This window comes from Meriones unguiculatus, chromosome 7 (assembly GCF_030254825.1).
Source record: "Meriones unguiculatus strain TT.TT164.6M chromosome 7, Bangor_MerUng_6.1, whole genome shotgun sequence".
Taxonomy (NCBI): Eukaryota; Metazoa; Chordata; class Mammalia; order Rodentia; family Muridae; genus Meriones; species Meriones unguiculatus.
In genome coordinates, this window is record NC_083355.1 from 122018588 (window position 1) to 122045082 (window position 26495).

General features: G+C 39.7%; 1 protein-coding gene across 1 annotated transcript in view; it reads left to right on the top strand.

The window, feature by feature from the left end:
* The first annotated feature begins 2591 nt into the window (after positions 1 to 2591).
* Macc1 (MET transcriptional regulator MACC1) overlaps positions 2592 to 26495 on the top strand; it is a 75626-nt gene continuing 51722 nt past the window's right edge. Inside the window, exon 1 of the mRNA XM_060388299.1 lies at positions 2592 to 2681. The gene's annotated coding sequence lies outside the window, so the exon portion shown is untranslated. The remainder of the gene's footprint in view (positions 2682 to 26495) is intronic.

Consider the following 26495-nt stretch of genomic DNA (forward strand, 5'->3'; position numbering starts at 1 on the left):
TTGCCAATTTTATCTCAGATAGCTGTATCTGATTCACTATATTAAAAACTTTGTCTCTCTCTTATCTATAAGGCCAGACAAGATAGCAGGATATGTTAAATTTACCTTCAGTACTGGAGTATGTAGATAAACGAGGAGAATTTAAACTTTAATGGAGTGTATCTGTGTCTTTTGGTTGTTATTTTGAGGGACTTTGTTTTATTCTTAATCTTTGAGTAGCTCATCCAGTGAATAAGTATATGCTGGGGGAATCAGCATTGCATTGTAGTGAAGGCAAGGGGCCGGAAGTCCATGTGGTGGGCATGTATCAGATCTGGCTTGTAAGGAACTAGGCTTCATAACAGCAGGCTTTTTTGAGCTCTAAATAGTGTGATGCCCTTTGGTAAGTGATTCTTGGTGAACACACAACAGTCTATTTTCCCTCCCGTGATCCTTGCAGGTCCATTGGCCCATTTGGCATCTCCATGGATTATGGAATAGTTAGTCCTTAAATAGCCCTCCCAAAAGCCCATGCAAAGGATGGGTATACCATGTGTGGCTAGTCACAGAAGGCTTGCATCCAACACACATTTTCACCTGTGCATACTGGTGTGTTTCCAAGAAAGCCCAGTAAAATTCTCATTACCTTTGGTTTCCTCCTCCTACCCACTGGGATAAAAAGGGGATGGCTTCCCTATTTTTCTCAGGAAAAAAACAAAACAAAACAAAAAAAACTATCTCTACACCAGGAAGTAATGTTTGTGTATATTTCAAATTTCTTTGATTTTACTAATAAAATGAAAGCAGCTTGGAGAAACACACACAAAGCACTAACTCACAAGTCCATGTCAGTACAAGGAGTTAGGAAGGTAGCATGGAAGGGGTGAAAGGTCAAAAGAGATTTTCTTAAAGGAGTAACTCTGTCTCTGACATGAACTCAGTGGTGGGCTCTTTGATCACCTCCCACTGAGGGGGAAGCAGCCTTACCAGGCCACAGGGGAGGACAATGTAGCCAGTCCTGATGAGACCTGATAAACTAGGGTCAGATGGAAGGGGAGGAGGACCTCCCCTATCAGTGGACTTGGAGAGGGGCATGGGAGATGAGGGAGGGAGTATGGGATTGGGAGGGCATGAGGGAGGGGGCTACAGCTGAAATACAAAGTGAATAAACTGTAATTAATATAAAAAATTAAAATTTAATTAAAAAAAAAGAAGTAACCCTAATCTCTGTGTGGAGGATGGATGGTGCATCTAATTTAGGTAGCTTTAATTATTATTGTTGGCCTATGGAGAGGATTGTACAGTGCTATTAGAAACAGGGAGGGGAATGCTGTCATTACAGCCAGACAATACTTACCTTTACCAGGTTGCCTTTGTGTCTGATGGCCCATCACTGAGTGAGTCACACAGTCAGGATCTGACTCACTTCCTCCTCCACTGTTGACAGCCAGAGACAGCTGAGCATGCGAAGATTCAGAGACCAACTCAGAGACTGATATACACAACTACTAAGTGCTGAGAATTCTCTTTCCTGGGTAAGGGAAAACAGTAATTAAGGAGAATTTTAAAGAACCTGCAAGGTTTCAGATTCAGACCCAGGAGATTAGGTTATAGTGGAGGACTAAAGAACTGTGGGACAGAGAGAGGAAAGTAGGGAAAGGAAGATTCTCTTCTAGGTCATCCCTCTGCTTGGTTTGATGAATCCCTATGTTATGCTTTTAAATATAGATCAAGCTGATGCTTACTTCTTTCTCATTTTTCTGGGTTGTGTTTCACAGGAAACACAAGGTTTAGATTGAGTTGTATGAAAAATTGGATAAAACATATTTCTTAGTTTTATATTCTTAAAAACTTTCCTGCTAATACTGCATAGTAAAACAGTTAATACATCATTTTTTAACCTACACTTTTCCCTGTTCATTTTCTTTCTCCTGAATTCTAAACAACTGGGAATAATGCTGGAATTTGCAGAAGAAATAAATCAACCCAGAATGGAAAGGGGGGTTCATTTCACTCATAGTTTAAAAAACTTAATTATAAGTGTAGTGTTTAAAAGAAAGAAAGTTAGGAAAACAAAGGATCAAAACATCCCCACATGTCTTCAGCATCTCCAAGTGATAAGAAAAGTGCTGATGTAAGAGGAACTGAGGCCCTCTCTGGCCTCACCTCTGCTCTTCCATTCACCTGCTTCCCCAGGCACAGAGGTGCCCACACCTCTGAATCACCCAAAGAGAATCTGGCCAGGCAGGTTCTACAGCTCCAAGAACATTTGTTTGCACAAAGAATTTTCATTTCCTGCTAATACTGAAGGAGACTGAGTTTTTTTGGCAAACATCTCACCACCACTTTAATTTCCTTTTATGGAAAGAGGCCTTAGGTCCAGTCTGCTCTTAGATGCACCATCTCCTCTCCTTTCCAACCCCAACCCCCATCCTCGCCCAATCCCACATTGCTTTTTCAACAGCTTCCATTTTCTTAGAGTGAAACTCTCACCATCTCCCTGAGTGGATAGTTTCGGGAGCGGAGGCTGAATTATGGGTATTGTAGTTCTCTTGCCTTCCAGAGTTTCTGGTTGGGCAGCATCTTGTCACATTGGTAGAGATTTGAATAGCAGCTAGCTCTGTCAGGAAGAGGGCAAGTGCTCCAGATCACCAAGACAGGCATGTGCCTAAGCTGAAGAAATCGGACTCATTTCCGCAGATGTGAGTGTTACTTTTTAAACATAATATTCCTTTCATTGTTGATATGTGCTACACACTGGAAAGTTACATGATTTTCAGAAGCATTAATTAATGGAATGATCTAAGCTCTGCTTGAGAAAAATGGGAGGTAACTTATTCAAAAAACTTGTGGGACAGAGCTAGAACAACATTTTGAGATATGGTTTAAAATTGTTTTTAAAAGGATGAACGTACAACATGAAGAGCAAATTCTAAAACAAAAATGAAGAAAGGAAAAAAAAACAACAACAATCTCCCTTTAACCTGGCTCAGTGTGTATGTGGTTAATGCCTCTGAAGATACTATTTTAAAAGGCATATGATCTGCTTGTGTTAAAAAGATTGAGCTTAGGAATCCAGTGGAGTTGGATTGACCCAATGTACAGTGTTTCCCCTTGTGAAGCCTCAGTTTCCTCATCTGTAAAGTGCACTTAGTCTACCACACAGCATTATCTTGTACTTAACACATGCTTGGCAGTTCCTGGCAGAGGTGACTTAATATAATCCAAATTGTCAATTAAGTTTCAGGAACTGATCAAAGACACACACACACACACACAAGATTCAGATTACATAAGGTATCTAGGTTAGTCAGTTTCACAAAAACAGAAAGTAGAATAGTGGTTGTCAGGGTCTGGGAGAAAGAGGAAGTAGGAGTTGTTTTATGGGCGTAGATCTTTAGTTTTGCAAAATGGAACCATTCTGGAGATGGTTTCTGCAAGTGCATAAATTTAGTTGATGTTATTTTACTTTCTATTTATGAATAGGAGGTTGTTGTTATGTTATACTTTTCCACAATAAAATGACCAAAAGGAAAGTAGTAAAAACACATATGATGCCTTCCATCTATGAAGTTACTATTGACTCCTTGAAACACATTTGTGTTCATTGTGCCCAATTTCAGGTTAACCCTGAGCAGCCCGAGCTAGGGTGTTGTGTGCACACCAGAATGTTAAGAGCCAACAGTGATGTACTTCAGACATGCTTTTAAAGTTCTCTGGATATTAGTGGTGATTTTTTATGCCCTCCTTTACATAACTATATGATTTCCTTTAACTTGTAGTAATGATTTTCTCAGGATTTCAAAGGTAGTATACAGAGCCTACAAATTATGAAGTTGTATTAATTACTACAATGGACTTGTAAGCTTTAGTTATAATTCATAACACTTAAAACAAATGCATTATTTATTTCATTTTCGCCTTCCCTGTAGCTAATTTTTAAGCAGAATTTTTTTTTTACCTGTCCGTGCCTTAGAAATAAAGACTGTTAAGCCAGAGCTTATTAACAGTAATCTTAGGTTTGCATGTAATAGCTAAGTTGAACGATAAAATATAGTTTGAAATTATATTGAACTTGGATGTGTGATTATTTAATTTTTAGGAAGCCCAGGTATGCCCTGCTATATTTGAACAGATTTTTTTGGTGACCCCTGAAGGTAACAACCAGTATTTTTTATGACATATGTTGTGCAAATGTAAACTCTTTAGGAGCTATGAAAAAACATAATGAAATTATAGTTGTTGTTATGCTTTGTAAGTACTGACTATATGTTGCACAGTCACTAGTAGAAGTTACCTATTGTCTGGTTCCTGGAAAGAAGTGTCATTTATTTGTTTAATAAATGTTTCTAGCATTGTTTCAATACTTTCCAGCAGGGCTAGGCCTGGAGGCTATAAGAATGTCTCTGGCAAGCCTCATCTATTCCAGAAGATGCTATTCAATATAGTTAGCAGAAGGAAGGGCTCGCTGATTGGTTACCTGGGGCTGCTCAGGGAGTTACTACGACTAATCCCACTGCATGGAAAGTGTGATGGTCAGATTCATGGAATTAAGAAGCAGCTTCTCTAAGTCTTTATTTTGAATTGAAGGCACTGGAGGCTAGAAAAGTGAATGAGTGAAGGAACCATTCAAAAGCAGAACAAAAACTTAAAGAAAGGGCTTCCTAAAAATTAAATACTAACACATTCAAGTTCAATATAATTTCAAACTATATTTTATCTTTCAACTTAACTGTTACATGTAAACATAAGATTACTGTTGGTAAGTGCTGGCTCAATAATTTTGCCCAGAATGCTTTAAGAAGCAGCAGTAACAGTGTGTGTAATAAACTTCTAGAGGATACTGAGGTAAGTAATGGACCATTACCTGGGTCTAGAAGGATACACAAAGTTGAGCTCTTCAGAGAAAGATGGTGAGATTATTGTATGCACAGCAGCAGTTTCCAGACTTTGCATCCATGACATTATTTTAGACAACATATTCTCAATTTCATATGGAAAAACAAAAAACCCAGAATTTCTAAAAAAAACAACCCTGTACATCAACAGATTGTCTAGAGGTATCTCCATCCCTGATCTCAAGCTGTACTACTGAGCAATAGTGATAAAAACGGCATGGTACTGGCATAGAAACAGAATGCATCCAGAAGATAGCACGCAGGTGAGGAGAACATAGAGAGCATAAAGGGGAACTCATGAAAACAAACTGATAATTTAAGCATGGATAATGAGGAGTCCAACAGAAAAGGAGAGTGGCACAGGTATATGTATACACATTTACATGAAGATGGACACACATGTGAAGGCCAGGCTTTGGCAATGGTTGTCTGCCTTTATCATTGTCTGCCTCATTTTCCGAGACTAAATCTCCCACTGAACGTGGTGCTCACTGATTTGGTAAAGTGCTTAATATACAAGTACAAAAAATTGTTCCACAGTTACTACCTACTAGGGGATGCAGAGACAGGTAGATCTTACAGAGCTTACAGGCCAAACAGTCTGGCCAAATCAGTACACACATGTACATGTGCACCCCGCCCCCACATACACACACACACTAGTGGAAAAATTGAGAATATAATCATTCTATAAAAACATTGAGCAATAATGACAATCAAAGTTTTCAAGCTTGACAGCCTAAGAGAGTGCCAGTAACACCTTGGGCCATTGGAAATTGAGAGAAATGGATCTGTAAGGAGAAAGGGAAACTACATTGTTCATCAAGAGAAAAGTTAGTTATTGAGCAGCCAGAAGCATGGCAGGAACAGCAAATGCTATCCAAAAGAACAAGAACTAGCCCCAGTCTTCATCCTGTCCCACTCAGGCTCTTGGGGAGGAAAACTGAAAAAAGAACCTCAGGTGCAAAGTGGATTAAGGAAGCTAGTGGAAAGACATGCCAACTTTACTTAATGATTGACTTTCTCTTGGGGTTCTCTCTTGGTAACTATAATCACCTTGCTCAATTATGGTTCATTATCAGGGATAAAATAAAGATTTATTTCTCATAACAAATTGGAATGTTTTCATCTCAAACCAAGAGATGGGTTTTGGTGGTGGTGGTGTTTTTTGTTTGTTTGTTTATTTGTTTGTTTGTTTTTTCAGGAAGAAGAATATTATACATTTTCTAAAACAGAAATTAATTAAAATGTTTCTCTAACACACAGGATATTTGACGATAGCCATCACAAAGATTTGTGTATTTAAGTCCCAGATTCAGAAATGAATATGATTAAAGATAAAAGAGAAAAAAAAGAAGTATTCCTTAAGCCTAGTTTCCTCCAAAATCAAAGATCTTGCTATCCTGTGTGCAGATCCTGTATATTTTTGTCTTATCATTTTTAAAAGTTTTATTTTCTCCACTGCTATGGGAGCATACCCACAAGCAATGTATAGCATTGCCTTGGATGCTTAGGCAGACATTAAAGTCTGAATTATTCATTTATGACTCCCTCTTTTCTCTCAACATTATACACTGAGAGATCAATCTAGATTGATCCTCACAGAATGACCTATTAATTCCTACAAGTTCATTTTATTATAATGAATGAAATTGTAAGACACTCTATCACATTATCTTACAAACTTCAGAATCAGCCTAGAGAATGTTTCTAGAAGTGGATTTGTTGAGCCAGAGGTCTATTTGTCTTGTTTTATGAGATACTGAGGAACTGTGTTCCAACATGTTTATACAGTACTGTTTCCCCAGCCAAAATCAGATTTCCTGTTTATTCCCGTTGTGGTCAAGCTTGTTGATAAAATCAAAATCAAATAATTTTCCTGGATATAAAGGAGAGTGAGACACTCCTGTTATCTTGGAGGTTCTGATATTTTTGGAATATTTTTTTGAGACAGGGTTTCTCTGTGCAACAAGATCCCTGGCTGTCCAGGACTTGCTTTGTAGACAAGGCTGACCTTGAAGCCACAGACTCCACCTGCCTCTGCCTTCCAAGTGTTGGGATTAAAAAGGTGTGCCACCATGCCTAGTGCTCCTTTCTTTCTTAGCTGATGATGCAAGAGATTGACTGACTTTTCCTTTAAATGACATTTAGTTTTGTTTTAATTCAATTATTAGAAATTATGATAATGATATTAATAATAATGTCTGACTTTACTAAAATATTTACATATACAAATACTGTATTAAATGCTTTTCTTCATTTAGCTAATTTTTGAGGGGCAGATGGTAGTTTTTATTTAGATAATATCAAAAAGGCATTACAAAGATTCAATAAGTGCTATATTTTAGCTAAAGAGAATTTAAGTTTACCTAGTAAATATCAGATATCATGCTTATATGTTGTTCAAACTTTACAAAACTTTGTATACTTGAGAGAGGAAATTAAAGAGGTAAAACTTGGAAGGAATAGCTTTTGAACAATGTAGACAGTGGAGACTACATGGGAAAGCTAAGCAATTATTCAAACATTAATTCAACAAATAATTTCTGAGCATGTACTACAGGAGAGCTGAGCTGCTTTGAAATACAGCAGTTAATACGAAAGATGGCACTACTCCTCACTGACGACTAAGCTTGGGATGGAATATCTGGGGACAGTAGAGCAATAGGAAAATGATGGAAAAGGTGGGTGGTCTGTAAATGTGGAGGCTTCTCAAGGGTCAACCTAAGGAGTATGGACTTTTCCCTGAAGGCAGGAAAAAAATTCTGTAAGTCTATCCAGCAAATGGCAGCAGCCATTATTTATTTTATATTCATTAAATATTTATTCTACCTGAAGTTTGCTTCGCACTGAGGACAGAGTAAGTAAGGAAGTTATTGTGAAGTAGAAGTGACAGATAAAGTATAAAATTTATGATGAAATATGAGAATGAAGCCGTGTTTCCATCAGAGAAATGCTTAACTGTGGCTGTGGCAGTAGGGCCAGTGGAAGGAGGACCAGGGAGGAGACATACAAAGATGTTTTGGGGTGATTGGATATCTTTTTAAATTTTAAAATTGTGATGTCTGAATGTACCCTGTTTAGTCCATTTAGTATTACTTGCATGTGTATGATTTCAGGCTGACCACTTGGATGACCAATTAGGGCACTCATCCTTAGAGAGAACTTTCTTTAGCCCTCAGAATTCTTTAGTTCTTTAGTTCTTTGTTTTATGGGTGAGGTCCTTTGACAATTCCTGTGCTTCTATGTTAACATGTCTATAGATGTTTTACTTGTTCAGGACTGTTTAGACAGTCCTATTGTAGAGGTATTATGGATGAAGCTTCCCCTGTCATTTTTAGAAGGCACAAACTTTTTGCTTTATATATTTGTTTGTTATCATTTTTATTTATTTTATTTTATTTTATTTATTCACCTTAGATTCCAATTGTATCTACCTCTCTCCTCTTCTCCTGGTCCTACTCTTCCTCCCTCTTTTCCCTTTCCCCTCTCTCCTATGCCTCAGAAAAGGGGAGCCCTCCCCACCAGCCCGTAGCATATCAAGTCACATCAGGACTGAGCACATCCTCTTCCACTGAGGCCAGGCAAGGCAGTCCTACCAGGGAATCATGATCTGAAAGCAGGCGTCAGAGTCCATGAAAGAGATACCCTCTGTATACTTACTAGGAGACTCATATGAAGACTATGCTGCCCATAGGCTACATATGTGTAGGGGGTGTAGGTCCATTCTATGTGTGGTCCTTGGTTGGCATTTCAGTCTCTCTAAGTCCCACTGGGCCCAGGTAATTTGACTCTGTTGGTCTTTTTATGGAGTTCTTGTAACCCCAACCCTAAGCATAAGCCTTGTAGAAAGAAGAGAAACCAAGGGCAAGGACAAGAGCCTCTCTGAGACAAGGAGACCTATAACGGATTAGGCTCCTGGGAGTATATGGGGGTGACTAACTAAGGCTCCTGGTAGCAGGGGTCATGGAAACTGAAGAGGCCACCTCCTAGACAGAGGACTTCTAGTAGAGAGAGGGGAACACCAACTCACCCACAAAAACTTTGACTCAGAATCTACTTGCCTACAAGATGTATAAGGATAAAGATTAAACAGAGATTGAAGGAATGTCTAATGCCTGCCCCAATCTGGGACTTGCTCTATAGGAGGCAGCCAACCCCTGCCACTATTAATAATACTCTTTTGTGCTTGCAGAAGTGAGCCTAGCATGGATGTCCTCTGAGAGGGTCCACCCAGTAGCATATTGAAACAGATGTTGTGACTCACAGCCAAACACTAGGTGGAGCATGGGGAGCCTTGTGGAAAAGAGGTGGGAATAGAAGGACTTGGAGGCATAATTTTACAGCAGGTTTTCTGGCCCATTGCTCTTACAATCTTTCCACCACCTCTTCTTAAATGTTTTCTGAACCTTAAGTACAGGAGTTTTATTGTAGATTTACCAATTAGGGGTGGAAAGCCTATTATCAATTATATTCTGCATTTTGGACAATTGTGGTTTTCTATAATGTTTTTTTTTCTTTTTTAATTTTATTTTATTAATTACACTTTATTCATTTTGTACCCCCCATAAGCCCCACCCTCCTCCCCTCCCGATCCCACCCTCCCTCCCCTTTCTGCATGCATGCCACTCCCCAAATCCACTGATAGGGGAGGTCCTCCTCTCCTTTCTGATCTTAGTCTATCAGTTCACATCAAAAGTGGCTGCATTGTCCTCTACTGTGGCCTGGTAAGGCTGCTCCCCCCCTCAGGGGGAGGTGATCAAAGAGCAGGCCAATCAGATTATGTCAGAGGCAGTCCCTCTTCCCATTACTATGTAACCCACTTGGACACTGAACTGCCATAGGCTACATCTGTGCAGGGGTTCTAGGTTATCTCCATGAATAGTCCTTGGTTGGAGTATGAGTCTCTGGGAAGTTCCCTGTGTTCAAATTTTCTTGTTCTGTTGCTCTCCTTTATCTATAGCAAAAAGTACTTTCTTTGATGAGGGGTGAGAAGTACACTTATTTATGGATATATGGATAAGTATTTACAATGCAGTTAGGGACTATACTGCTTTAGTAAAGCAGTGGTAATAGCTTCTCCTTTAAGATAAATGACTTTAGTAGCCCCAGGTAATTGGCAAGGTTTACAGTACCAGGTGTGATTTCCCTCCTGTTGAGAGAGACTTAAATCCAACTAGAACGCTGTTGGTTACTGTCAAGATGAGTATCCTAAGAGTCATCTTGCAGTGCTGGTCTTTGTTGTGGTTCAGAAGCATCACACCTGGGTGGGAATGTTAGTTGTTTCCCTCTTGGAAGCTTGCATGGAAGCTCCAGGTACCATCAACGCTAGTCCTCAGGGAGCTTTTAGTTCAGATTCATCTCAGATTCTCCAAGTCCTGTGTCCAGATTACACAGAATCTTCAGCAATAGGGACTTATCTTCAACACCTGGGAGGCAACCAAAGGCAACAGCAAAAGCCTATATCATTTTAGAAGTTGGATGAACTCCCCTGGCCAGGATATTGTATATTCTTAAAGAAGATAGACTTAGAATTTCACGAAAAGAATACGTTTTTATTTTATTTTAGAAGTATTGTCTGCTTACTTTAGTAAGTTTAAGAATCATAATCATGTTACCAGGACAAACACATTTAAGTTTATGTGTGCGCATCTTAGTCTGTTTGTACCTAAAATAGATGTCCAGAATGCTAAGTGACAAAAAGGTTGCGTGGCCTTTCCATCTCATTTTATTATGTATTATTAATTCTTTATCACTGTCACATTATTCTACATCTTCAACCACTTTGGAAATCAATCTGGCTCTTTGTCAGACAATTAGGAAGAAGCTACCTCAAGATCCAGCTATACCTCTCCTAGGTGTATATACAAAAGATGCTCAAGTATACAACAAGGACATTTGCTCAACCATATTTGTAGCAGCTTTATTTGTAATAGCCAGAAGCTGGAAACAACCCAGATGTCCCTCAACTGAGGGATAGATACAAAAATTGTGGTACACAATGGAATACTACTCAGCAATCAAAGACAAGGAAATCATGAAATTTGCAGGCAAATGGTGGGATCTAGAAAAGATCATCCTGAGTCAGGTATTCCAGAAGCAGAAAGATAGACATGGTATATACTCACTTATAAGTGGATATTAGACATATAATATGGAATAATCATACTAAAATCTGTACACCTAAAGAAGCTAATCAAGAAGGAGGACCCTGGGTAAGATGCTCAATCTTCACTTAGAAAGGCAAACAAGATGGACATCAGAAGAGGGAGAAAACAGGGAACAGGACAGAAGCCTATCACAGAGGGCCTCTGAAAGACTCTACCCAGCAGGGTATGAAAACATATTCTGAGACTCATAACCAAACTTTAGGCAGAGTGCAGGGAATCTTATGAAAGAAGGGGGAGATAGAAAGACCTGGAGGGAACAGGAGCTCCACAAGGAGAGCAACAGAACCAAAAAAATCTGGGCTCAGGGGTCTTTTCTGAGACTGATACTCCAAACAAGGACAATGCATGGAAATAACCTAAAACCCCTACACAGAAGTAGCCCATAGCAGGTCAATGTCCAAGAGGGCTCTCTAATAATAGGAACAGAGACTGTGTCTGACAGTCTGAACTCAGTGGCTGGCTCTTTGATCACCTCCAACTGAGGGGGGAGAAGCTTTACCAGTCCACAGAGGAAGACAATGAAGCCAGTACTCCTGATGAGACCTGATAGACTAGGGTCAGATGGAAGGGGAGGAGGACCTCCCCTATCACTGGAGTGGGGGAGGGGCATAGGAGAAGAAGAGGGAGGGAGGGTGTGTTTGGGAGGGCTGGGGGGGCTACAGCTGGGATACAAAGTGAATAAACTGTAATTAATAAAAATAAAATTAATATAAAAAAGAGCAGTGGAGCATTTATTGCAACAAATTTTTTGAGAACAATGTAGAGTCTTTACAAAAGGAATGAAACTAGTGATGGAGTATAATGGGAGTGATACTAACTGCATAGAAATTAATGGATTGAAGACTATGCCTGAAAAGCAGGGAGGGGTCAGATTGAGTCTGGATGACCTTATGTTTTCTCATATTGGTATCTTATTGGGTGGGTAATAGTATATTTGTTCCTTTAGATTGGAAGACTGGAGCAACATGTTTTTGGGGAAGGGCTGTAGGTGATTTGAGTTGAGGCTAGTGGACTTTGGCATGCTGTGGTATTTCCTACAAGGAAGTAACTAAACAGGTTTTGAGTCAACAATGTAAAAGGGTTGGAGAAGGTTATGGAATCAGCAGACTCTAGGTGTAGCTGCCTTTATTGTTGTGATTCCCTTATCCACTTGGTGCCTCTGTCAAAGCAACAGACAAAGTCAAGAAAGAATAGGAAAGGCTAAAAAAAATAGGGAAAATCCAAGTTAGGACAGAATCAGTGAACAAAAAAGAAATTTTTCTTTCAAGAATGGAGACGTTGATAGTGGGTGTCACAGAGAGGTCAAGGAAGAATGAATGACGTCCTGTAAGTTTCATTGCCAATCTTGTCTGGAGCCTTTTCTTCAGTGTTGCAGGGACAGGTATCAGGTGACATGAAACTGGTGTTTCAGGAAAATTACATTTTGGGTAGTGGTTAGAATGCCTTCCACAGAAAAGTAAAAACAATAAAGTGAGGAACTTAGGTAATTGGGAGAAGATTCTAGACGGGAACAATAAATACTAAACCAGAGCACAGGGTATGGCGTCAATAGAAAGCGAGTGAGGCATTTGGATTTGTTGACTTGAAGTCTTTGATATATGAGAAAGAAAGGTGAGGTCAACAGATCTAAGAATTTTTTTAATTTTTATTTTTTATATTAATTACAGTGTATTCACTTTGTATCCCAGCTGTAGCCCCCCCCCCTCATTCCCTTCCAATTCCAGCCTCTCTCCCTCATATCCTCCCATGCTCCTCTCCAAGTCCACTGATAGGGGAGCTTCTCCTCCCTTTCCATCTGACACTAGGCTATCAGGTCTCCTCAGGAGTGGTTGCATTGTCCTCCTCTGTGGCCTGGCAAGACTTCTCCCCTCTCACAGGGAGGTGATCAAATAGCCCACCACTGAGTTCATGTCAGAGACAGTCCTGTTCCCTTTGCTAGGGTACCCACGTGGAGACTGAGCTGCTATGGGCTACATCTGAGCAGGGGTTCTAGGTTATATCCATGAGTGGTCCTTGGTTGGACTATCAGTCTCAGAAAAGACCTCTGGGTCCAGATTTTTTGGTTCTGTGGCTCTCCTTGTGGAGCTCCTGTTCCCCCCAGGTCTTTCTATCTTCCCTTCTTTCATATGATTCTCTGCACTCTGCCCAAAATTTGATTATGAGTCTCAGCATCTGCTTTGATACACTCCTAGGTAGAGTCTTTCAGAGACCCTCTGTGGTAGGCTCCTGTCCCATTTCCTGTTTTCTCTTTCTTCCAGTGGGATGGACATTGGAAGAAGGATCTAAGAATTTAATTGGAAATAAATGTGAAGATTGTAAAACAGTCAACAAAGGCATAATGACGTGGGTGAAAATGTGGCAGGAGGAGCTGTGGCTTGAAATTTTTTGGGAGGTAAACACAGGCCTGAGCAGCATTCTCAGACATCTCACAAGTGACTGTCGAGGTTCTGTATCTCCAGAGGGATCAAGATGAGACTCAAATATCAAATTTTCCTATAAAAACTGAGATTTGCAAGGAGGAAGAAGGCTGTAGCTTTTCAAGGAGTTTGATGGATATGAGAAGAGAAGAAATAAGACAACATTTTAACATAGTTAAATAAATATGTAATAGAGAAGAAACCAGTGCAGGGAGCAGGGAAGGAATGTTCAAGTAACAGCAGGAAAATCATGGGAACTTTAGCTCAAGAAAGCAGAAGATGAGTGAGCAATAGACAACCAAGGTCAAGGGAAAAATCATACAACAATCTTAGAGAAGCAAGAAGAGAACCAAACAAAATCTGGGTCTTATCTTGGGAAAGCTCTGTGATATTGTTATTTACATTGTCTTCAAGTAAACTTCAATTTCAAAGTGCATGATATTAAATATTTACAGTGGATTCTGTAAAATGGCCTTTAACTTCCTATTAAATAAGTTCATAATAATACTTTATGATTTGGCTACATAGCCCTGAAATGACCTAATTTGACACTATAGCAGTTTATGAAAGGTAAAGCTTATATACTTCCCTTCATATTTTTCCTTCTTCTTATGCAATTTTTAAGAAAATAAACCATATCAATGTCAGAAGTGGTATTAGTACATATATTAAAAACATATTTGATCAAAATTTCCCCTTAATAAGCATAGCAGAGATTTGATACTAGATCTATATATTAAGGTGATGGGAAGACCCCCTTAATGTTTCTATAATGAGAAATAGGGAGTTCTCATCAATGTTTGCACTCAGACAAAGTTTCTCATTCTCTCTTTGGATAGCTTTAATAATCAGGGGAAAGTAGCAACTATTATTTGCTGTTAATATAAATAATTCTATCAAATTTTTAAGTACAATGGTTAAATATTTCTTACTGTCATGTTACTTATGAACTTATATGAGGCACAGTTTATATTTTAGAATACTGCTCATGTTTCAAACTATTTTCTATTATGTCATGTGTAAAGAAATGTCACAGATCATTTGTTAACTGGTAGACACAAACTCCCTTGTAAACTCAGGTTAGCATAATTAACTAATTGGTTTTCTGCTTAGACTTGGGTTGAATCTCCAATGTCTTAGGCTGTTGAAACTGAAAAAAAAAAAAACCCAGATGCTGGGGATATTGTGCAAAGACTTAAAAAAATCACAAGGACATTTGCTCAACCATGTTCATAGTAGCTTTATTCGTAATAACCAAAATCTGGAAGCAATCCAGATCTCCCTCAACTGAGGAATGATACAAAAATTGTGGCATATTTACATAATAGAATACTACTCAGCAATTAAAAACAAGGAAACCATGAAATTTGCAGGCAAATGGTGGGAACTAGAAAAGATCATCCTGAGTCAGATATCCCAGAAGCAGAAAGACACATATGGTATATTCTCACTTATAAGTGGATATTAGACATATAATATAGGAGAAACATACTAAAATCTGTACACCTAAAGAAGCTAAACAACAAGGAGGACCCTAGGGAAGATGCTTAATCCTCATTCAGAAGGGCAAACAATATAGACATGGGAAGCGGGAGAAGACAGAGAGCAGTGAAAAAATCTACCACAGAGAGCCTCTGAAAGACTACCCAGCAGTGTATCAAAGCAGATGCTGAGACTCATAACCAAACTTTAGGCAGAGTGCAGGGAATCTTATGAAAGAAGGGGGAGATAGAAAGACCTGGAGGGAACAGGAGCTCCACAAGGAGAGCAACAGAACCAAAAATCTGGGCTCAGGGGTCTTTTCTGAGACTGAAATGGTCCAACCAAGGACCATTCATGGATATAACCTAGAACCCCTATACAGATGTAGCCCATGGTATCTCAGTCTCCAAGTGGGTTCCTTAGTAATGGGAATATGTTGCTGACATTAACTCAGTGGCTGGCTCTTTGATCACCTTCCCCTGAGAGGGAAGCTACATTACCAGGCCACAGAGGAAGACAGTACAGCCAGTCCTGATGAGACCTGATAGCTAGGGTCAGTGGACTTGGGAAGGGGCATGGGAGGAGATGAGAGAGGAAGGGTGGGATTTGGAGGGGACCAGGGGAGGGGCTACAGCTGGGATACAAAGTGAATAAACTGTAATTAATAAAATAAATAAATAAATTTTAACAATCACACTAAAAACAAAGCAAGCAAATGTAGGCTTCAATATATTTCCTAGTGTTCAATGTAAGGATAATAAGAAAGTATGTTGTTGGGCCAGTGAGATGGCTCACTAGGTAAGGTGCTCACTGTCAAACCTCACAACCCGAGTTCAGTCGTCAAGACCTACATAGTAAGAAGAGAGAAAAAGCTCCAGTAAGCTGTCTTCTGAATGTGGGCAGTGGCATGCATGCACTCACATTTTTATACACATACCACATAGACACACAGACATGGACATGAAATCAATAAGTTAAATGTAAAAAAAGGTATAATGCTTTGTACTCTTAAGTGTCAAACAGGCAGGTACTCTACCATTCATTCCTGGATCTAAAATCATTTTTACACACAAAGCAATTTCATAGAGTACATAGAGTATAGAAGTGCATACATGCATAAATTTATATTTCAATATACAAATTCAGCGTATATAGCTCCCAATATTTTACTAATTATATTTAATGATGGAATCCTACTGTGTATGAAAGTACAAATTTCTTAAACCGTGGTGATCATACACTTTCCAGTACCTGATGATAATTACCAGAGAGCCAGTTTTGATCAGCAGTAATCATTTTTATACAGAAACACAATGTGAAGAGGGGAAAATTAGCTCAGAGTCTAAGACAGTTGATTTCATACACCTTAAATGGCAAAAATCCCAGCTGAGAACATTTTCATAACATTTAAATTGAATTCCACCTGTAATTAAACTCAAGCATGAACAGACAGGAATTTGTGAGAATGACTTCCAAAGGTTATCCCAGTCCTGAAAGATAGAGATAGAGAATGCCATCCGAGAGGGTGTGACTTCCTAAAAAAACAATGTGTTTCTCTGATAACAATCAGAGTTCCAGAGGAGGTATGCCTGTCTTAAGAATTAGATACATCACCTATTTTGCAATCATGATTAAAAAGTTCCTGTAGATCTCCACATTAACAGCAACATTAGTAATGATTCACATCTGACAGATCTATAATAGAGAACCAAAGGCAACTTTTTGTGTTTGTTTGTTTGTTTGTTTGTTTGTTTGTTTGAGACTGGGTTTCTCAATATATCCCTGGTTATTCTGCAACTCATCATGTAGACTGGGCTGGCCTTGAAATCATAGAGATACGCTTGCTCTTGTCTTGTTCTGGGATTAAAGGTGTATGCCACCATGCCTGGCCTCAAAGGCAACTTGAAACCATTCAAATAGAATACACGTGTTCCTTATGCTTCTTCTCCATCACTGCTCCAGCAGCTAGAGGCTGGGTGATGGAGGAGGCACTGTAGGAAAGAGTAGAGCAGGCTGTACCCTCTTTCCAATTCTCAAAAGGTTGTGGACCCAGATGGTGGGGAGGCTGATCTACACCAGGTGCTTGCTGTACTAATGGAAACGTCCCTGAATGACAGACATGTGGAAGTAGATAATCTACTTTACTTATCAGCTGGAAAGGAAAATATTTTTTGATCTGGAAGTTTGTAACTTATATTTATTAGATAGAAAGTCATCCTGTCCACTATTCAATATTCTGATTTCAGAAACATGCTATAGGCTCAATGTCTAGGCAGAAAGGCATGATTTTCTTCATTGTCAACTGGATTTGACTTTGGAATCCCATGGGAGCTGGTAAGGCACACCTCTGCTGTTGTCTGTAAAGGTATTTTGTGTGTTTATTTTTCAGAGAGAACTGTGGCATAAGATAAACCCTTTCCCCTCAAATTGTTTTTTGTCAGTGCACTTTATCACAGCAACAGAAAAATAAACAAGATGGTTGTCCTTTACAAATGAAAACAATTGAAATTTGTCATGAAAAATATTAAATATTTCACACTGTGAAGTAAACTCCTTCATTTTAAGGAGGAGGGTAAGTAGTACAGGGGTCAATAGGAAGAGAATAAGAGCCAGGCATGGGAATAGAGCATTAAAATCCCAGCACTAGGGAGGCTGAGGCAAGAGAAAATAAGTGCCAGTCCTGGCTACACACTGAGTTCAGGTCTTATGTTGGTTGGTGAGAATCTGTCACAAGAAAAGGTGGTTAATTTACTCTAAGTGAGATATAAAACCTACTTCCTTTCCAAGAAGACAGGTTGAGACTACCTATTCAATCTCCCCCACCATTTGGGTCTACAGCCTGTTTGGAGTTGAGCAGAGGATACAGCCTGCTTCTTTCCTTGGTTCTACAGCTCTAGTATCACCCAGCCTCTAGCTGCTGGAGTATTAATAGTTCCACAGCCTGAGGATAAGAAGGTGGAGGAAAACAGAACACTTGAATTATTGGAAGTTACCTTTGGCCTTTAGGTAGGCAGATAGGCATAGGCTGGAGTTTGGGGATGCAGAATGTTAATGAGAATATTCATCAGTGCTGTGGAATGGCCACTGGACCCATCAGAATGGATGCTGGCCAGAATATATAGCACATGACTACTCTTACTATCCATCTTGCCTAACAAAAGATAGACAAGAAAGTATTTCCCAGACTTTCTTTTTTTTTTTTTTTTTTTTTATAATATTTGTTCAACTATTTATTTTTATTTTTATTTTTTTTAATTTTATTTTTTTTATCAGTTACATTTTATTAACTCTGTATCCCAGCCGTGTCCCGATCCCTCATTCCCTCCCAGTCCCTCCCTCCCTCCCTCCCTCATCTCCACCGTGCCCCTTTCCAAGTCCACTGATGGGGGGGACCTCCTCCCCATTCATCTGATCCTGTTTTATCAGGTATCTTCAGGACTGGCTGCAAAGCCCTCCTCTGTGGCCTAACAGGACTGCTCCTCCCTTCGGGGGTGGGGAGACCAAAGAGCCAGTCATCGAGTTCCTGTTAGAAATAGTCCCTGTTCCCCTCACTTTGGGAAACCAATTGGTTACTGAGCTACCACAGGCTACATCTGAGTGGAGGTTCTAGGTTATATCCATACATGGTCCTTGGTTGAATGTCAGTCTCAGAAAAGACCCTGTGCCCAGATATATTTGGTCCTTGTGGAGCTCCTATCCTTTCCCCATCAGACTAACTCCCCTTCTTTCTTATGATTCCCTGTACTCTGCCAAAGGTTTGGTCATGAGTCTTTGCTTTGAAAACACTGCTAGTTAGAGTCTTTCAGATGCGCTCAGTAGACTCCTGTCATACGTTCAATGCACATCCCATCTGTCTTTCTAAACGAGGATTGATCATCTTACCCCATGTCCGCTCAATTGATTATCTTTTTTAGGTGTATAGATTTCATTATGTTTATCATATCTTATAGGTCTATATAAGTGAGTATATCCCATGCCCATGTTTGTCTTTCTCCTTCTGGGATATTTCACTCAGAATGATCTTTTCTAGATCCCACCATTTGCCTGCAAATTTCATGATTTCCTCCTTTTTGATTGCTGAGTAGTATTCCATTGTATAAAAATACCACAATTTCTGTACCCATTCCACCGTTGATGGACATCTGGGTTGTTTCCAGGTTCTGGCTATTACAAATAGAGCTGCTATAAACATGGTTGAGCAAGTGTCCTTTTTGTGTACTTGAACAAACTTTGGGTATATACCTAGCAGTGGTATAGCTGGGTCTGGAGGAAGCACTATTCCTATTTGTCTTAGAAAGCGCCAGATAGCTTTCCAGAGTGGTTGTACCAGTTTACATTCCCACCAGCAGTGGAGCAGGGTTCCCCTTTCTCCACAACCTCTCCAGCATGTGCTATCGCTTGCAGACTTTCTGAAATTCCGTTAGTGGACTGTACCCATATTTCTAGGCTGCAACGACCCGAGATGGCTTAAAAGTCTGATACTGCACTCAGGGAAATGTTTTCCCTGGATCAAGCAAAAAGAAAATTCAGCACTGAGTGTTGAAGCATTGCTTCAGCTCCCCTCTTACGCAACAGCTTGATTTCTTACATCTTGGGCTAAATCTGGCTGTTTGCTAAACTCAGAATTCCCTGTGATTAACCTATGCACTCTTGCCTGTTGCAATTTGACAACGATTTCCTTTCTCTTCCAGGATTTGTTGTTGTGAGCTGTAAGTTGGTTGAGAGGACTAATCCAAAAGGTCTTTTGGTAACCTCTCATTTCTTTGAATGTCATCAGTTGTTTTCTTCAGTGTTTATTATTTTGAACTATAACTTCATACTATTTGCTAATGGGAGAGGTGTTTTCATCTGTAACTATTTCTTTTAAGCTTTTATATGAGCATATACGGTATATAGCTGCATGTGTGTTTTCATATGTGGGATACAGGCACTGGCTTTTCTTGGTTTCTTTTGTGCTTGTTTATGACTGTACAGAAAAACTTATTGGATCTTTAAAGTTAAGTTTGCATGGGTCTCTTTATAAAAATGTATATAACTCATTATTTTCTTCTCGATTCATCTTCTAGAACATTTAGTTTGAATTATAAGATATTGTCTTATAAAGTTTAAAAAATGCACATTTAATTTTTTTTTAAACAAAGAAGGGAGCCAGCTTGAAAGCAGATCACCTAGTATTATCTTTGAGTGAAACTATATGCTTTGTCTCACCTGTCTATGTGAGTGCCTCTTCATCTGTGCTGGGGTTCAGCCCTCTAAGGGTTTTTTTCTTTTCCCTACTTAATTTGGTCAATTCTACTTGATCTGTTACTTTCAGAGCATGGCTATCAAGAAATTGTTTTTGATAATGATAATGGTCTCTTTGGTGTTGTCATATGGTGTGGTTAGAACAAAGTGGTGCAGAAATGGAGGGCTGACATCAGACCAAGTGGATGCCAAAGTATCCATTTCACTAAGTAAGGTCGGAGGTAGCCTTCTGCCATCTCCTTGGTATCAGCTAAGTTGAGTTTCTACCTCACACACTGCCCACACTCTCCCATATTCCCTCTGGGTGCAGTCTGTCCTTTGTTTCAGATAACTGGTCTGGTGGCACCTACTTTCTCTATGAGAAGTGGGCAGGAAAAGGTCACATTTTGCAAGTTGTTTATATGTGAACCTGTTTTCTCTTTTAGCAACTAATGATTTTCCCTTCTACTCACAGCTTTTTTGTACAAGCCTTATATAAGCTGAATAATATTTCCACATCTCGATGGGGCAAATGACACTGACTACTTCTCTTCTAAGATACTGCTGAGGATTCATGTGTAAGATGAGAGACCTTCCACAGATTCAAATTACTATGATTAGCCACCCTTCCTATTGTCCTCCAGCAGTAACCCTCACAGAGGAGTCAGCATTGATAGTGAGCTTTGCATTTGAAGAAGTGATTGACAGTGCCTGCTCATTTAGACAGCTTTTTCTCCCTGGTTTCAGCATCACATTTATGTGGTGAAAGGATTTGTTAAATGCTCTCAGTAGCATTTGCTTTTCTACTGACTCTTCATTGTTTTGTCTTTTCAAACTATTACTATTTTATCCTCAGTGAGTTTTCAACCTGAAGGGTTTGTCCTGTGTCCAGTCTACCAGGGTTCATGGGATTTATTATTTTGACTGAATTAATTGGCTACTATGTATGTATTTGCTTTTACATAGATATCCTAAAAGAACTTTGGACTGGGGACAGTGTAGGGGAGGTTGAAGTCAGGAGGACCAGTCTGGGAGTGAAACCTAACCTGGGGCCAGTTCTAGGAGCTTATCAAGACAGAACTGGGTGATCAAAATGTTTACTGATCTGGATAAGGCTGAAATGTTTACATTGGCCCACTTTTCATTCCTTTCACCCACTAGGTGACCAACTCCTTGGCTGTGCTGCTCTCTTCATTGTTTACATTATGAGTAAGCATGATAGGCTTGGCTCTTTATCCTTCTGAGATTTCCCATGCTACTTTTGCATCTGATGCCTAGTGCTGTTCAGAAAGTCTCTGGGACTTTATTCGAACACTAGTTTAATTAGTGCAAAGTTTCTCCAGCTTCAGAGGAAAAACACCTCAGACATTGCTTTGATGGGTATCTCTAAAGAAGTGTTTTAACTTCCCTTCCTCCTACTTTCATCCTTCCCCGGAGGATCATTTCTTCTCAGGACATCCAGATGCTGTGGTCTTCATGGGATGTTGGGGTTAGCTAGAGTGTGGATCAGAAGGCAGGCTGCCCCAGGACTTGTTGCTTAAGGGTGTCACTAGAGGGTGATGCCTTTCTCTTGTGGTCTAGGAGACTGTTGAAGTCACTCTAATAAATCATAATAAATCAAACAGGTATGTTTCCAATTGTACACACATGTATACGTACAATGTATATATATTGTAAAGAGAAAAAATGGAAACATCAATGGTAGCTTTAGGACTATTTCTCTTGAAAGCTGTGATATTAAATATACTGTTAAATGCCAAAGATTCTCTTAAACTTTCCTGTTCCATTTAAAATATAGTGTGTAAGATCAGGACTTTAAAATTTAAAGTTCAAATGAAGCTCCTTAAGTTTCTGATGACCAGCTTAAGTCCTGTCAGGAATCTCTGTTTATTAAACACAGGTGTTTTCATGTTTACTTTTTGCCTGGAAATGTTTATAAAATGAGGCATACCTCCACTATTTGTCACTAAGCTGCTATTTCATTAGCATTTTATTGAAAACAGGACCTTGACAAAATGCTCAAGTTTTAGTCAATGGATAGAGAGATTCCTATGCATATGTCCAAAACCAAAGGCAGGCTAACATTTAAAAGTTCTGAGGATGGGACTAGTGAGAAGGCTCAGTGGATAAAAGTCCCTGTCACAAAGCCTGAAGGAGCAGATTTGATCCTGAACACACATGGTGGAAGGAGAGGGTCCTCTCCTTCCATCATGTTGTTTTCTGACTTCCAAACACATTCTGTGGCAAATTATGAATTGCTGGAGTGTGCCAGCAGAAGTGAACAGTTCTTGAGTGGGGAGTGAAGATTGAAAAAAATTTAAAAACCAACACAATACACATGGGATCCGTTCAAAAGGGCTGCCAGTAGAAACTGTCACACCGGTTTATTCCACAATTCCTCTTTATAGTCCTCGATACAATGAAGGGGTTCATCGAGAAGTCAAACTTGTTTACCTTGACCACTGAAAAATCACACAAACAAAAGGAAACGAACTTAGCAAAACATCCTGCCTATCCCTGTCTCCAGGTGAAGGCTATGGTGAAAACAAGCAGCAGTAGCTCTCCACAGTGCATAAATGAATTAATATATAAAATAAATTTAAAGTTTAATTTATTTTTACATTGGTGTGTGTGTATGTATGAGTGTGCATGTGCATATACACACACACACACACACACACTCAATAGAAACCAAAAAAGTATGTTGGATCCCTTGGAGCTGGATTTACAGGCAATTTTGAGCTATTATGTGTGGGTGCTAACAAAATTCAGGTCCCCTTGAAAAGCAGTAAGTGTGCTCAATCACTGAGCCATCTCTAGGCCCATATAAATACAGTTTAAAGGTCAACATTACGACATAGTTGAGTGAAGGGCTAAGGCCTTGCTCCCAGTTGTGGAGCCACAGGAAGCCCAACGGTAATGAGGGAAGAATAATAGCAACAAAACCCTTCATAGAACTGAAAAGTGAAGTGCACAGTTGTACCAAGATAGCTGGACATGTCGTTCTAAGAACATCTGGCTCCAGAGACTTTGCTCATAACCACACTAACTGGTCCCTGAATACAAAAGCATGAACACAATTATGATCTTTTGGGCCAGTTTTTAATTTTTTAGGATGGATCTTTCTATGTTAACAAAAAGTGTATACTTGTGTATCATGGGATCCAGTTTTGGAGAAGACCTGGATACGGGGTAGGCGAGTACTTACAGATAAGTCACAGCTGTGCTGTACTTCATTTTTCATACTGCAAGAAACTAAAGTCAATGTGGTATTCAGATGAATGCCTTTGGGAGCCTTTCAGTCCTTCAGGTGACCCCAGAGTTCCCACTGAAACTGGGGAGGTTCCAGGTGATGAAGATAAGCTTTTCTCCTCCTACCTTTCTTATTTGTTCATCTTTTTAAACATATTCTTTAATTTATGGGAAATACTGTTTGAAGAAACAGATTCTTCGTGCATATATGTTTAAATCATTCAATTAAATTATTATGTTCTTTTCAGTCTTTGAGACAAATATTTCTGTGACAATTAACAATTAACTGAAGCCTAGGCTAAGATGCCTTTGTAGTCAGGGTAAACTCTTTTTTTTTTTTTTAATTTTTCATCAATTACACTTTATTCATTCTGCATCCCCCCCTAAGCCCCTCCCTCCTCCCCTCCCAATCCCACCCTCCCTCCTCCCTCTGCTTGCATGCCACTCCCCAAGTCCACTAATAGGGGAGGTTCCCCTCTCCTTTCTGATCTTAGTCTGTCAGTTCACATCAAAAGTGGCTGCATTGTCCTCTACTATGGCCTGGTAAGGCTGCTCCCCCCCAGAGGGAGGTGATCAAAGAGCAGGCCAATCAGATTATGTCAGAGGCAGTCCCTCTTCACATTACTATGTAACCCAATTGGACTCTGAACTGCCCTGGGCTACATCTGTGCAGGGGTTCTGGGTTATCTCCATGAATAGTCCTTGGTTGGAGTATGAGTCTCTGGGAAGTTCCCTGTGTTCAAATTTTCTTGTTCTGTTGCTCTCCTTGTGGAGACCCTGTGCTCTCCAGCTCTTACTATTTCCCAGTTCTTACCTCAGACAACTAGGAATAGCGCTTCCTCAAGATCCAGCCATACCACTACTGGGCATATATCCAAAAGAGGCTCAAGTACACAAAAAGGACATTTGCTCAACCATGTTTGTAGCAGCTTTATTTGTAATAGCCAGAAGCTGGAAACAACCCAGATGCCCCTCAACTGAAGAATGGATGCAGAAATTGTGGTACATCTACACAATGGAATATTACTCAGCAATGAAAAATAAGGAAATCATGAAATTTGCAGGTAAATGGTGGGATCTGGAAAGGATCATCCTGAGTGAGTTGTCCCAGAAGCAAAAAGACACACATGGTATATACTCACTCATATAGACATACAACATAGGACAAACCCACTAAAACCTGTGCATCTAAAGAAACTAAGCAAGAGAGAGGACCCTAACTAAAATGTCCAATCCCCATCCGGAAAGGCAAAGAGGATGGACATCAGAAGAAGAAGAAAACAGGAAACAACCTAGGAACCTACCACAGAGGGCCTCTGAAAGCCTCTGCCCTTCAGACTATCAAAGCAGATGCTGAGCCGGATAGGCAACTGTTGGGCAGGTGAACGGAATTTCAGGGTAAACTCTTAAGATGAGAACACACTAGCTTTATATAGTTAATGCACTTATAGATGGGATTGTTGAAATTTTATATTTTTTAATTAATGTAATTATTTATTTATTATTTATTATTTTTATTATTATTTTATTATTATTTGTCCCACTTTTAGTTCCCTCCCTTGTCTCCTCCTGGTCCCGCCCTCTCTTCCTCCCCCCGCCCCCCCCCCGCTATGTCTCTCCCCTAGTCCACTGAAAGGGGCAGTCCTCCTACCCTACTCTCTGATCCTAGCCTATCTGGTCTCATCAGGACTGCCTGGATCCTCTTTCTTTGTGACCTCATAAGGCCACCTCACCAGGGGTAGGTGATCAAAGAGCAGGCAACTGAGTCCATGCCAGTGACTGCTCTCTGCTTATTAATTTTTTGAAAATTTGATACAAAGAATTTTGGTTATATTTACCTCCCACTTCCCCCAACTCCTCCCAGATAAACCCCCTAACTTTTCACCCTCTCCCAACTTTGTGTGTATAATTATTTTAAATAACCCACCAGGTCTAATATATGCCCCCATACATATTAATGAATGTAGAGCCTTTCCTAGGAACATGGTTGACCTATCAGAAGCTACTCCTTTAAAGAAAACTGACCCATCTTTACCCAGAAGCTATCAACCATCTACAGCCTCTCATTTAGGGATAATGTCTTGTAAGATCCTTCCTTCTCCATGCTAGAACATTGGTTTCATCTTGTTCAGTTCTTCTGCAGCTAGCCACTGCTGCTGTGAGTTCTTGAATGCAGCAGTCCTTTCACATCCAGAAGACAGAGTTTTTTTCTGGCCCTTCATGACCTCTGGCTTTTAAAATCTTTCCATTTCCTCTTCTACGAAGGTCTTTGAGCTTTGGAAGATGCTCTGTTTATAGCTGAGAATTCCACTGTTGCTTATTTTTATAGTTTATCAGTTATGAGTTTCTGCATTCGTTATCTTCCAATGCACAAAGAAACTTCTCTGATGAGGAGTACCTGATAAAGTAATATATAGGCATAGAGATATTTATTATAGAGAGAAGTTTGATACTATATCCACTCAGCGAAACAATAGTAATAGGTTCATCTCCAGGGTCCATGAGCTCCCCAAGCATGAGTACTTCACCAGATATATGGTAGCAGTCATGTTTCCTCCTATGGAACAGATCATAAATACATTAATAAAGCAATTGTTACTCCATAATATTTCTGTCACAATTGCACCCATGGCATAACTTGCTATACTGGTCATTCTTATAGTTCCCAGCGTTCTCAGCTATTGATGATCCCCCCACCCCATTCTCAGCCCCACAGCAACCTACATAGCCACTCCAGTACTGTGAAAGCTAGACAGCAGGGAAGAACTTCCTGATCGTCATCAACGAGATTTCTCTATGTCCTATGGCAAAAGTGTATGGTGTCCTCAGCAATTTGTCTTATTGAGTTCTGATGGGCAACTAAGAGGAGTGAAAATAGCTTTTATTGTGTTATGGTTCTCTGGGATACCCCTGGCCAACAACAGGTAGCTTATGTCTGCCTCTAGGCTTTTCATTTGGTAACTTATGGCCTCTAGGGGAGCATTTTTTCCCTCTGTAGGGGAATTTCAATTAAGCTCATTCATATGAACATATGTGTGTGTTTGTATTGTATATGTATATAATATGAAGTTTAT